A 15,679-nucleotide genomic window follows, 5' to 3' on the forward strand; every position below is an offset into this window, starting at 1 on the left:
GACTTTCTTAAAGATGTTTGTTGTTCTTTTACTTGTACATGGAGATGGATTCTTAGCTCAGAGACTTGGAACTTTTCTTTCAATTTATGTTGATGGATTTTCTTCTAAGCAAGTTCTGGATTAATGGAACAAAGATGAATTCTCAAAATCAGCTGTATGTTGCTTCATTTAAAGTATGTGAAGAATATTTGGTTTCACAATGACATAGAGAAGAGAGGCATGCTTTTATAGGTTTTTGTGGGTTTTTTTTTTTTTCAGATAAATATGGCATTCTTCTTTAATACTATAACAAACTTGGAAAGTGGTAATATCTAAAAGGTCACTTGCCATACAGATTTTGAAACCTTATCCATAAATTTCACACCCTATTGCATCAAATTATTTGCACTTGAGTAGAATTTTTAATGTCTGCTTAACTTTGTAACATCACATATTGTTCATTTGAAAATATTAATTCACGCTGTTATGCAGAGCATTCAAATGCTGACAGTTTTTATTCTGCAGTGCCAAAATCTCATTCATAAGTACAATGATGAATCTTATCCGAATAGTCTTTAAATATTGGAAAACTGTCAGGCTCATGGTAGCAGATAGAAGCTTTCCAAAATTATGTTTCCACTTGAAAGCTGGAATTTAATTATTGGCAACAAATGCCCTCAATTATTTTGAAAAGAGAAACTCACTTTACTCATTTTCAAGAAATTATCAGCCAAATGCCTGCCTTTATTACTATAAAATTTATTCCATCTATACTTTGAAGAGAACACCTTGTGGGGTGAAATAAAAGGCTATCTCAGCTCATAAGTAAAACAAGTACACAAGTGCTTTCACTGTGGACAGTCACTGAACATTGATTTTTCAGCAAAAGTACTTGTTGCCTACTCCCCATTTTGTTGCATACAACAGGTGTAAAAATGAACACCATTTACAGTTTCATTAGGATGTTTGTAAGTAAAGTTGTATTTCAGTGTGCATGTCTATTTCAAATGCATAGCAGAGAAGAATTCAGTGAATTCTGGTATCAGTAATGCCACTGAATTGATTTGTGCTTACGTGCCAGCATATTTATATGCTATTGCTTTTGCATCATCAGTGCAAATGCTAATGCAGTAAATATATGAACTAGTATACACACACACACACACACACACACACACACACACCACAAATTAAATCTCAGTATAAAAACTGTTTTAAGCAGGGGACACAGATTGGATTTTGAGATTTACTGGTCTGGCCCCTTTGAGATTCAGGAGCTGGGGAAATAATATCATGGATATATTGGGTTCCCTGTGAGATGGAAATCGCCCAACATTCCATTTATCACATGACCTCCACAGGTCCTCACTCTGACCCATGAATGGTAGCAGCCTTCTGTGCCTCCAGGGGTTAATGAAGACTCAGAGCCAGTGATTCATAATTGAACAAACATCTCAGTCTGTCCCTCTCCCATATATGTGTTAGTATGGATCCAGGGATATGTATTTTATACTTTGAGCTATAATTCAATAGAACATTTTTTCTGGGGGTTGTGTGGGGCGCGGCTACAGTGTTTGGATGGGTTCAAGCCTCGGACTGATGAGAAGGCACAGTCCTCCCATGGCCACGTGCAAGTCCCACCTTGGAGGGCAGAGCCCCCACAGCACCATTATAGCCAACAGCTGTAGTTGTACGCTTGAACCTATGGTCTGAACACGTGGCCCCACGTGCCTAAGTGATATAGGCTGCAAGTAAACAAAGCTTGGTCAGGTGCATGTAATTAAGTAGGATCGAAACTCACGAGAATGTTGTAAACATCTTGATCACGCCCTTACTTTGCCTCATGGAAATCTGGCTATAAAATAAAGACTTGGCTTGTGGGTGTTGGCGCTGTCTCTCCGTGAGGAAGCAGCGTCCCACCGAGACCCAGCTTCCATTCTCTTGTCTGTCTTTTCTAAGCCTTTCAGCCGCCCCCTCTCAGGGTCACTGAACCTGGCTGAGCGGGTGTGGCACTTAAAGTGCCCTGAGGCTGAGTATGCCATGGCCCTGCCGGCTCACCACAGGGTTGCTCAAATTGTTTCAACTTTTTCCATCAGAAGCTTTTTCATTCAGCTCCTGTATCTGTTCAACATACCTTCATCAACATGCTTCTGTTGTTCTTGTTGCCATTGTTGCTGTTACTTGTTTTTGAGCACTTCCTTTCTTTCTGACATTGTAAGGTGCGCCAGACTCATCGCCCATTATTCCATACTAAGTTGTTGATGTTAAATCTTGCTGTAGGAGTTTGGATGAATATAATTTAAATTGTATTCTAATTTTTTAAAAATGTTTTTGGAATTACTTAACAGCTTCAAATGCTGAGTTTTTCTTTAAGGAAAACTCATCATTTTTACAATGTAAAGGGGTCTATCTAGGAACCTGAAAGTTTTGTTATTTGTATAGATCTTTTATGCCTTTCATGAAACATTCATAGTTTGTATGAGACTCTTCCATATTTTTCAGATGATATTACAACATTGTTGCCCCTTTCTCAGATGAGTCATTTTCCACAGAGCCCTCGTTCTTTATATGAGAGAAAAATATTAGAAACTAAGATGAGGCAATAGATGTGCCCTTTGCTAATAGGTTGTCTTTCTAATTGAACTCTGCTGACAGAGTATGTGTGTTTGTACACTAACCTGTATATACTCACTTGTATAAATATTTCTAAATGTTAGCATTTATAACTATATTAAACTATGGGAGTTCAATCTTGGTCACAGTAAATACTTTAAAAATACTTTTTTGGAGGGTTTAACTTGCTAATATTTGGTGAGAATCTTGTATCTATGTTCATGAGAGATCCTGGTCTATAGTTCTCCTTTCTTTTAATGTCTTCATCTGTTTTTTTTTTTTTGTTTTTTTTGTTTGTTTGTTTTTAGTGCTAGGGTAATGCTTGTATCTTAAAATGCATTAAAATATGTTGTTTCTGTTTTTATTTTATGGAATACTTTGCTGAGAATTCCTATCACTTTTTTTTTTAAATGGTTAGAATTTGCCAATGATACCATCTGGGCCTGATGCTTCATTTTTTTTGAAGATTATTAGTTGTTGATTCAATCTCCTCAATAGATGTTGGCTCTTCAGATTATATATTCTTTTTCTATGGGTTTTGGTAGTTTGTGCCATTAAAAAAATTGTTCCATTTCACCTAAGTTTTTGAATTTGTGGACAGAGTTGTTAATAGAAGCTGTCTGCATAATTCAAGGATTTATTAAGTTATAGTTGCAAAACATGTTGCCAATTGCATTAGCAAAATATCTATGTAAAAACACTTCACAATCCTGCAACTACCCATTAAAAATCGTTGTTCTTTGAAATGATTGAAAGGTTCAATATTGTGTTCTTCCTGTAAGCTGTACTAAATATTGTTCTAACTAGCAATGAGTTTTAAGACACAAAGAAACATTTCAGGCAAAGCAACAGTAGAAGTGTGTATCCATCTAGTTTAGGTAAAGAATTGGGTCCATATTAGTCAAATTGCAATGTTGGAAACCTTATAAGACAGTGATGTTAAGATTCATAGTTTAAGAATAAAACATTTTATGAACTATAAACCTGCAACATATGGGATATATAGCTACTTACTAGAAAACTAATGAAAGCATGTATTAACTTTGAATAAAGTAACATGAAAACAGGGATGCATATTTTACTAATCTATAAAGGGAGTTCTACATTATCAGAAATCCTATATAATAAAGAGGTAATATGCAAATTAACCCTTACACCCTCACAAGATGGCTGCCTGTGACCAGGCTGGCAGGGGGGTTAGTGAGAGTCGACCAAATGACTGAACAAGCAGGCTGCATGGGGCAACCAGGCTGGCAGGAGGGTTAGTGGGGGATGACCAAATGACTGAATAAGCAGTCTGTGTGGGGTGACCAGGCTGGCAGGGGAGTCATGAGAGGCAACCAGGCCAGCAGGAGGGCGCAGTTAGGGGCAACCAGGCCAGCAGGGGGGTCATGAGGGTTGACCAGGCCAGCAGAGGGGGGACAGTTAGGGGCGACCAGGCAGGCAGGCAAGCAATTAGGAGCCAGTGTTCCAGGATTGTGAGAGGGGATTGGGCCTAAACTGGCAGTCAGACATCCCCCGAGGGGTCCCGGATTGGAGAGGGTGCAGGCTGGGCTGAGGGGACCACCCCCTCCTGTGCATGAATTTCGCGCACCATGCCTCTAGTATTTTATAATACACAGAGACATACTGATCCTTAACCCTTTGCACTCGCTTGCTTTTTTCTCGATTCCTGCTGCCGATGCTAACCGTGTCGAGTCACACTCGACATCCGAGTGCAAAAGGTTAATGAGAGGTTCTATATAAAAAGCACTTACTAGATTAGCAGCTATAGGAATTAACAGTTCAGTGTTGAAAAAAAAGCCCAATTTGGGGAGAGATGACAGGTGTAAAAAAAAAAAAAAGGAAAAGTTTAAGGTAACAATGATAATACCAACTTTTCTTCATCTATTGCATTTGACAGAAATTACCCTTTTAAAACTTTTACCCATAACACTTTTATTCTGCTCAATTACTCCATGTACAGTGTAGTGTAAATTAATCTCCACTTCATATTTTGTCAAAACACTGTCTTCATATTTTGATCATGTGTTTCACACTTAACACCCATGCCTAGGAGCATCATACCTTATTAGAGGAAAAAGGAGTAAGATTTCTAATCAAAATCTTGGCAAAGTTAACAAACTATTTTAATTGACTACAATTTTTTAAAAAAATTGAGTTGTTACTTATTCCATAATGATATATAGTACAAATTATGTAATGGACATTGGTTAATAAATTTTTGAATACATTAAAACTCAACAATTTATTAAGGAGGGTGTTTTACTTTACATATCTGAAAGCTAGTTAGAAAGTATATGAACTTCCTAATAGTGGAAGCTACAGTCTTCTTAAAGAAAAAGATCTGTAAAACAGTGTAGTGCTTAGTATTTGTCATGAACAATGAAACTTAGTGCAGAGGGTAGGTTGGAAACTCAATCTCAGCTAGAATCGGAGATACTGGAAAATAAGTATTTAAGAAGGCTTATCATTTTAAGGCTAAATTTTAATAGAATGTAAAAGTTTGAACACACGCTTTAAACAAACAAACTGGAAAGTTCTCACTGGTTCAAAATGGTTTCATGGTTAAAAAAAAATACATACCAAAATCCATTCCCTCTGAGACTCAACAATCTGTTTATGCTTCTACTAGAGTCCCGGTGCACAACATTCCTTCACTGGACGGGGGGAGGGTCCCTCACCCTGGCCTGTGCCCTCTCACGGGGAGTGGACCTAAGCCGGCAGGCAGACATCCCCCGAGGGGTCCTTAGTGCTGCTGCAGAGATAGGAGAGGCTCCCGCCACTGCCGCTGCACTCGCCAACTCTGAGCCTGGCTTCTGGCTGAGCAGCACTCCCCCTGTGGGAGTGCACTGACCACCAGGGAGCAGCTCCTGCATTGAGCGTCTGCCCCCTGGTGGTCAGTGCGCCTCATAGCAACTGGTTTTTCTGCTGTTCGGTTGATTTGTATGTTAGGATTTTATTATATAGGATGTCTCTGGGTCTGTTTTTGATCATCAGTTTATTTGGTTCTTGTTTCAATGTTCAAGGGACAATCATTACTATAACTTCTCAGTTTCCCCCCCACATGGCCTATAACATTTATTATTAATCTTTTCTGGAGTATTAGGAGCAATATCCCCTAGGGGTCCAAAAAACAAACAAAATGGTAGTTTCTTCACTTAAAGGGAAATGTTAATCCATTTGTAGTCAGCAATACTTTGTACAAAGCACAGACACTTTTCTGTCCTGCTCCCTCAGGGGAGGACTCACATCTGAGATACTGATACTTGGGTTTACAAGGAGCCCCAGCTGTTGGGGGAACTTTGGGTAAAAACTTCAGTGCCTAAACTGAGATTCACTTTTCAGCAGTAAATAACCAGTATAACATTTCTCAGCCAGTGACAGATTTTGTTATAAGATTATATTCATCTATCCTTAGGACATGGTTTTTTAATTAAATAACATGAATAAATCATTTGTACTTTATTTTGCTTAAAGAGAGAGATTATTTCTATCAGATGTAGCTTAAGTTTGGAGAAGGGTATAAGTTTTGGAACCACCATTACTTATGCAGAGATTTCAATGCTATAGTGATTACACAAAGCTTAACCTCTTTAGAGGGCAAATGTCTCAAGGAAACGGTAACAAATCCATAATGTATAAGAACTGAAAACATCAGATAGTGTAAAACATATACTATTCCAGCCATTTTAAATTGGTCAAGAAGGTACATAATGAACTTTCTTATTATGTTTTATGAAGAATGCACTTTGCATGATAAATTATTTTTCACATATAAAACCCAAGCCTGATCAGGGTATTTGCCCTGTTTTAAAGAAAGGATTAACTCACTGATACTTAAACAAGTAATGTTCTAAATACCCAGTGGAATATTAAATTGTCTGTCACTACTTTGGACTTAAAAAAATTAAATGTATTCTACTTAAATTAAGTATAATTTCCCAGTTTTATACATTGCTTTTATTAAAATTGACCTAAATCTTAGCCTAATTTGCTCCAAATGTTTTAAATTGCAAAATCCTTTATGGTAAAAAGCACCTACTAACAAGTGTGTGTGTGTGTGTGTGTGTGTGTGTGTGTGTGTGTGTAAATCTGTTAATTACAACTCTGCATGTACATCAGTTATATTATTAAGGTAGTATAAATGATTAAAAAGTGTTAGTTTGAAAAAGAAATCTCTAGATTGAGTTTTATGCAATTATAATTATAGTTATCTTCTGTGATAAATGGTTATAATATGCCACTCAAGTGAGTGTAACTATAATGGATGCATCACCAATTAGTATACATTTGGCACAGCTTGTGATATGAGATAATTTGTAAGCAGGTACATTTAAAAATCTAAGATCTTTTAGAGTTGCTTCTTTCTGATGATGTGACTGTGAGCATTTTTTCCAATGTCTCTTAGTCATCTATAAGTCTTTTTTGGGAAAGTGTCTACTTAGGTCCTTTGCCCATGTTTTAATTGGCTTATTTGTCTTCCTTTTGTTAAATTGTATGAGTTCCTTATATATTTTGGAAATTAACCTCTTATCAGATGTAACATTGACAAATATGCTCTCCCATACAGTGGGCATCTTTTTCATTTTGTTGATGGTTTCTTTTGCTATGTAGAAGCTTTTTATTTTGATGTAGCCCCAGAAATCAATGGCATTTTTATACACCAATTAAAAAGTGGTCAAAGGTACTAAACAGACACTTATCCAAAGTGGACATACAGATGGTCAATGTAGAAAACAAGGGGACATCTTTAATAATTTCAACAACAAAGATTATTTAAAAATCTAAGATCTTTCCCAGAATAGACAATAAAGTGATTAAATAATTATTTGGGGCTAAGAGCCAGACTAGACCCATGAACTGTTAGAGCACAAAAACACCATTTATGTAAATAATATATTGATACATTATTGACACATATATTCTAAATGAGGAGTCAGAAGTCTGAAGGTAGGTGTGGCAATGACACTCTTGGTACCATCAAAGAGGAAGGGATCCTAAGCAATTGCGGTGTCATGCCATTTAGATGGGCTTCCAGACTGCTTACTTCTATATCAATGCCAGAGCCTTGGCTAAAATGACCTAGATAAATTAATGTGAAATACAAGCTGTATTGCCAGAGTTTGTTTATGTTTGTGACTATTTTGCAAGGGTGAAAATAAAGATTGCTTTGTGACTAGGGAGTTTTCCTCAGCAGTGTAACAAGTCTCTGGGTAACCATTCAGCATGGGGTGAGAGGCTGGTTCTCTGACCAGGACTGGCACACTGAGGACCCCCCCCCCCAAAAAAAAAATTATATATGTCAGAGGAGAATTTGCAGAGAAAGATTCATACTAGAGAACATTGGTAATATTGTCCCTAATATTTTGAGCCTGGAAGGGAGGAATTTGTTAGGTGGTAGAGTATCTACAAAATTTCATCCACTGCACTACGTTTAGTTTTAAAATAAAGTTGCAATTCAAGTTTCATTTTCTAAAAAGAATCATTGAGTAAAGTGATGTGTTGGAAAAGAATACATCTGCATAAAGTTGTGTAGTTATTTTCATATCAGTGAAAATTGCTGCCTACTGATCTATTTAACTGAATGCCAGTGCCATACTATTTCAATTACTGCAGTTTTATAATATACTAGAGGCCTGGTGCACGAAATTTGTGCATGGGTGTGTGTGTGTGTGTGTGTGTGTGTGTGTGTGTGTGTGTCCGTGTGTCCCTCAGCCCAGCCTGCACCCTCTCCAATCTGGGACATCCCTCTCACAATCCAGGACTGCTGGCTCCCAACTGCTCACCTGCCTGCCTAATTGCTCCTAACCACTTCTGCCTGCCAGTCTGATCACCCCCTAACCACTCCCCTGCCAGCCTGATCGATGCCTAACTGCTCCCCTGCTGGCCCAATTGCCCCTAACTGCCCTCTCCTGCCGGCCCGATCACCCCCCACTGTCCTCCCCTGCAGGCCTGGTCCCCCTAAATGCCCTCCCCTGCATCCTGGTCCCCCGAACTGCCCTCCCCTGCAGGCCTGGTCCCTCCCAACTGCCCTCCTCTGCAGGCTTTGTCCCTACCAACTGCCCTCCCCTGCAGACCTGGTCCCTCCCAACTGTCCTCCCCTGCCCGCCTGGTCACCCCTAATTGCCCTCCCCTGCCAGCCTGATCACCCCCAACTGCCCTCCCTTGCAGGCCATGTTCCTCCCAACTGCCCTCCCCTGCCGACCATCTTGTGGTGGCCATCTTGTGTCCACATGGGAGCAGACATCTTGTGTGTTGGAGTGACGATCAATTTGCATATCACCTCTTTATTAGATAGGATTTTAAATATTAAAGGCCCAGTGCACGAAATTTATGCACTCGGAGGGGGCGGGGTCCCTCAGCCAGGCCTGCGCCCTCTCACAGTCTAGAAGCCCTTGGGAGATGTCCGACTGCCAGCTTAGGCCCAATCCCCAGGGTGGGGGGGTGGGGAATGGGCCTAAGCTGGCAGTTGGACATCCTTAGTGCTGCTGCGGAAGAGGGAGAGGCTCCCTCCATTGCCGCTGCACTTGCCAGCCATGAGCCCGGCTTCTAGCTGAGCAATGCTCCCCCTGTGGGAGCACACTGACCACCAGCTCCTGCATTGAGCGTCTTCCCCCTGGTGGTTAGTGCACATCATAGCGACTGGTCATTCTGCTGTTGGGCCAAAACTGGCTCTCCAACATCCCCCAAGGAGTCCTGGATTGCAACAGGGTACAGGCCAGACCAAGGGACCCACTGGTGCACGATCAGGGCCAGGAAGGAATGCAGGAGGTTAGACAGCCAGGGAGGGACTGCAGGAGGGTTCCAGGGTGTGTCCGGCCCGTCTCACTCAGTCCTGATCGGCTGGACCCCAGCAGCAAGCTAACCTACCAGTCGACTATCTGCCCTTGGTGGTCAGTGCACATCATAGTGAGCGGTTGAGCGGTCTTAGCATATCATTAGCATATTATGCTTTGATTGATGACTGGCCGACTGGACAACCAGACACTTAGCATATTAGGCTTTTATTATATAGGACAGTGATGGCGAACCTATGACACGCGTGTCAGCACTGACACGCGTAGCCATTTCTGATGACACAGCGGCCGCATGCCGAGGATGAAACATTTGCTGCTCCTGAGGATGAAACATTTGCAACTAGAGTCTTGGAGTTAGTTTTTTCCTCAAAGTGACACACTACCCGAGTTATGCTCAGTTTTTTGGCGAAGTTTGATACACCAAGCTCAAAAGGTTGCCTATCACTGATATAGGATATAGAATAATATATGAGATGGGCAAAAGTAGGTTTACAGTTTTGAGTACACAGAACACAATTTCTTCTTGTATTGTTATTTAGTAACTAGAAGCCCAATGCACGAAGATTTGTGCTAGAATGGGCTTTCCTTTCCCTGGCTGCCAGCACCACCTCTCCACCCTGGCCCAGCCCCTTTCCACTCAGGCCCCTGGAGCCGCCTCTTTCCACTCCTGCCCTGCCTTCCCACGCTGCCCAGAGGCCCTGAGAGACCGGGGGTGGGGCAGAATGCCTGTGTCATCGCCATGGCGACGACACAAGCATCCTGTCACGCGGTGCCTGTGTATGCAAATTAACCACCATCTTTGTTGGGTTAATTTGTATATCACTCCTGATTGGCTGGTGGCATAGCAGAGATATGGTCAGTTTACAAGTTTGTCTATTATTAGGTAAGATTATTGTACTTTTATTTGTATTACAACTGTAAACCTACTTTCATCCACCCCTTTATTTTAAAATGAGGAAGTATGATACCTCTTTACTTTTTGTCCTTATAAGTGACCTTATTTTTAAAATGCAATATATATCCTATATAATAAAGAACTAATATGCTAATTAGACTGAACAGCAGAACAACCGTCCAGACAACCTTCTGGATGAAGCCAGGGCTGCGAAGGCTGAGGCAGCCAGGGCTGCAAGGGCTGAGCCCCTTTCACAAATTTTGTGCATCGGGCCTCTAGTTTAGTTATATTTATCATGTAAAATTTTAAATAGTCATAGAAATAATACATATTTCACATAAACTTCAAACTATAACTGTTGATCATATTTTTAACCTATTCTTATGATCTTCCCTATGTTAGAACTTCTCTATTTTCTGTCTTTACTACACACACAAACACACACACACACACTTACCATGAAATTAGAATAATTCCATTGTATACATATAATAGTTTTAGTTCATTGAAAATATAATGCAAGAATTTTGTAATATGTTGATAATATTCTTAATAACCATGAATTTTTTTATTCTTAATTATTTGTTTATATAAGTATATTAAAGTTTCCTAAATTTCATATTGACAGAGAATTTAGATACTCTCCCTAAAATATTCAATTATAAACAACGCTGTAATTCTCGTTTTTCCAATTGCTTGGTAGTCAATCCCCTGTCTCTCATCCAATTCTTCTGGGCTCTATTCCTCCCACCCCTACTGTTCTCTTTCTACTTCAGCTTTACTTCGCTCATGCTTTATTTTTAAAATTTGTACCTTTATTGTTGAAATGTTATAGATGTCCCCCTTCCACCCCCTTTGATCCCCCTCTACCCCACTTGCTTTAATCACCATGTTGAAAATCTATTTTATCTCCCCGTCTCCTGCATTATATGGTTCAGTATGTAACCAATTGTTTTTTGAAAAATCAAATATATGATTATGTCACTTCCATTCCTAGTGTTTTCAGCAGAATGTCAGTGCTCTCAAGTTAAAAAAAAATATATCTTCAAAATGTCTTATAAGATGAGGTATATCTTGATGTATTTCCTTTCTCCTGCACATGACATTATATTCTTCATTACTATGACATGCTTCCATCTTTCATGACTTCATTATCAATTCTCTTTCTTTTCCCTGGGATATTTACCCTTCCTCATGTCCTGCCCTCCACACATACATAAACATAAACTAACTTGACCAATTTCTTCTTTTATTTTTTAGCTTATAATTCATTTCCTCACTATTCTACACTATTTTAAATCCCTGTTTCTTGCATTGCCATAGCATACTATATTTTGCCTTCAGTTTTCCAAATTGCTTATTTTTTGTTTTAACTTGTTGATGCTAGATTTCATAAAATTACTGTTTATTTATAACTATCACAGTACGTAGAACATCATTTATGCTAAATTAATATTTTTTAATGCTGACTTTAAAACTATAGGGAACTGCTGAAGATTACAACCAATGTAGACATAGTAAATTGAATATAAAAGATGCAAATTCACTATTCATTCTTGATATCTACTTTGCTGCACTTTTACTATAAAAGCTAGAAAATATAAACTATATTTTATATACACTCAGTTAGAATTCTGGATGCAGAATAGATCACATTAATTAAATGCATTCATGAAATATTTGAAAAGGAGAAAGACAGGTACCTTTTTGCTGCTTTAAAATTTCCTGCTAATATGCACAACTGTAGATATATGAGTTTCTCATGGCAGCTTGGTGTTGGGGACTGTTCTCAGTATTCCCATGTCTAGTTTCTGTCTTCCTGGACCACAAGAGGAAAGTATGGGAGCAAAAGAGGAGGGGCTGTCTATTCCATGTTCCTTTCTTGAATTGTAGCTACTGCAGCTTATCTTTTTATCTTGAATGTACTAGTTATAAAATAGCTTATTGAATTCCATTCCATAGAGCCTCAAAGATTGTATAAGCAAGTATATTCTTACATTAACAATGTTTCCCTAGAATACCGAGGATATTTGCTCTTTTCCAATATCAATATTCAATAGCACATAATTGGAGCCAGAAGTTGTTACAGGCACTTAAGAAAGGAAATCAACTTGATTATTTAAATGGCTTATTATTGAAGGCAGTTATTCTCTGGTTATTGTTTTAAAATGAGACACTAGTCGATCATGGCATGCAATGACAAAATAATTAAATTTTAGTCAGTGGTCATCTAAAATAAAGAGTCAATTAAGATAACTCTTTGAAAGACCAAATGAAATGTCAAGTGCCTGCTTCCATCAAACATATTGATAAAATGTGCATAGGCTCTTCCCTTCTCTTTTTATGAGAAACGATAAAGAAATAAAATGGCAAGAGCAAGATTTTAAATTTGTAGCTCAAAGCACAGAGAACTGGAGATGTTCAATAGCCAAACTAATATCTTATGTCTTGTAACTATAGAGCTGTTTTTACAAAATATTAGATACAAGGTCTGATAATGCGGGTTTTGCTGAATTACTATGTGTTTAATTCCTATTCTTGTCTTGGCAATTATCTAAAATTAGGAAATGTATGGAATAAAGTAGGACTATGAGAATTTGGCCTGAGATATTATAAATGAATTTGGATAACTGTGACTATAATTATATGATAGACTTATCTGATGGTCTAGTCTTGGCTTATTTAAAAACCATTCAGTGACTAATCCTAGGGGAGTCACCTTGTAAGGGAACAATTGACCTCATGTTGCACCCCAGCTATTCCAATTGCCACCACATCCATAAGTGGACAAGTACAATGTTCTACCTGAAATTAGAAGGCTTACATGACACAAAAATTGAAGCATTATTTTATATCAATACAAACCTTAGTGATTGTGGCAAGTTATTTTGTTTGTTAGAACCATAAAAAAAGAAATATTTAAATGAAGCCAAAAATAAGGGTGAACTGAACAGAGGTTCTGACTTCAAAGAACTAAATAGAACACCTGCAAGCAGTTTTTAAGTTTCCTCATGAGATTGACTGAAATCCAGACTCAATCAGCTATTCCTTTTATATTTTAATAACTGGAATGCAAAAGATGAATAAAATAAATTTTTTAAAATAGATAATCAGATAAGATCTGTCTCCCTTAATCTTAACTACACCTCACAGAAAAGCCTAAACACTTAATTTAACAAGGTGGTAAAAAATAAATTGAAGACAAGGAAACCAGCATCCTTTAAAAGCTTTGCACTGGCTATACTTGCAGGCTATAAAGGGTACTGAAGGACAAATGGGATCCTGAACTGATAGAAGCGAAAGGCAGCATATATCACCAGAAACTTTACTGTAATAATCGGCAGTGCTGATTAGTTACCAGATGGTTTGATACAGTAAGATTTCTAGTTAATTAATTATGGGGTTTCAAAGAGTAAAATAAATAGCCAACCTCTTCAAATCTTATTTGATTTTTGTATATGTATACACACTCACACTTTGAATAATTATAGAGGCAGTGTTTGTTAAAATATATTTCATTTTCAAATTTGAGCTATGAGCTGTTAAAGTGTGTATACATTTTTGGGGACACCATGTAATTATATGTGAATAGATATGAAATAACTCTACTGCATAAGGTCTAGATATGACACTATAATCCTATATAATAAAAGCCTAATGTGCAAATTGACTGAACGTTGGGACAACAGGTGGAACGATGTGCACTGACCATCAGGGGCAGATGCTCAACGCAGGAGCTGCCCCCAGCCCGCAGGCCCCAGGCCAGCCAAGGCAGTTGCCAGCAGGGGCCCCTCTGATCGCCCCTCCAGTTGCCCTGCAGAGGGAGACGACCATTGACGGGTGTCAGGACCGGCTGGTGAGTGGGGGGGGCGGGCAGTGGGGGACGGGGCCAGTGAGTGGGCAGTGCCAGGCCAGCCAAGGTGGGTGCAAGTGGGGGCCCCCCTGATTGCCCCTTTATTTACCCCACAGATTGGCCCTGATTGCCGGCCAGGCCTAGGTACCCTACCCGTGCACGAATTTCATGCATCAGGCTTCTAGTAGAAAAAGTAAAAACCTTTCTTCTAACAGGCATGGATTAATTTACAGATGCAGAGGAAGAATAGACCTAAGACTCTTGAAAAAAGGTTTTATCACAGTGCCACAAGGAAATACTGAAACTCTTCTTCCTAACATTTGCCAAAGGTACTCAAGACCATTTCTGAGGATAGGCTACATATATGCTACTAAATGGAAAACATGTCTGAAGGAAAGAGATAAATCCCCATGTAGAACAATTCGAAAAACATAGACATTTTGCCTTCAAAGGAAGAAAAAAGCATTCCTCCCCACTCGTTAAATATGGGCTACACATAGTGACTTCCTTTCAAAATTACAGAATTAAAAGGGGGAGAGAAAAGAAGAGCCTTCAAGTGGTGAAACTTGACAACACTATTATCTCAACCAGGTGATCAAGGTCAATATGAACAGTGATAAATTGTCTATTGTATGTACCCTTAATACGATCTTTAAAACATGACATTTTAGCTCCCCCATATTTCTCCAAAAACATATAACACTAGTTTATGAGGAAATTATCAGCAAATTGCAATAATAGCCTATCCTACAAAAATACCTCACAAGTACTCCTAAAAACTTTCAAGGTCACTAACAATAAGGAAAGTCTGAAAAACTCTCTCAGCCAAGAGGGGGCTAGGGAGACATAACAACTAAATGAAATATGGTATTCTGGATGGGGTACTGGAACTGAAAAATGACATGAAAAAGCTAAGGAAAACTGAAAAATTAAGAGATAAGAATGGAGGTGATAGAATCTCTCTCAATAAAAATAATTCATTCTTGGGCAGCATCCCCTATGCGTATCAATAAGGATCTCATAGTATGAATTTAGTGGAGGAGGAAGTACTTCTCAAAAGTGCTCAGAAAAATGACCTTATATGTAGCATCATACCAGCATGTTATTTCTTTTGAAAATAAATGTAATATGCCATTACATTGTCTTGGATTTTGAAAAATGAATTTGATAGTAACCTATTGGAATCAACAAGGATTCATTAGATGTGAAGAATGTAAGCTACTGATATTTTTATTTCCCTACCAACAATTTCAAAATCTTTCTCAGATTAAAAACAAAACACAACAAAATAAAGTTCATTGATTTTTTTAAAGATCAGTTAATGAATCATTTAAAGTAGACTCTCACTTCAAACTTCATGCTTAATTAACTGCTCTAATTTAAAAAAAGGATAATTCATTAGAAAACTGGGAAGAAAAATAATATATTTAGTTGTGTCTTTTTAATTCTATGTTATTCTTAAAATGTTTCTGCTAATCAGTATAAAATTATCATTTTGTTAATCATGCTTCTATGTATTCATATATGAATATATGAATG

Source organism: Eptesicus fuscus, chromosome 8, assembly GCF_027574615.1.
Source record: "Eptesicus fuscus isolate TK198812 chromosome 8, DD_ASM_mEF_20220401, whole genome shotgun sequence".
NCBI classification, from domain to species: domain Eukaryota; kingdom Metazoa; phylum Chordata; class Mammalia; order Chiroptera; family Vespertilionidae; genus Eptesicus; species Eptesicus fuscus.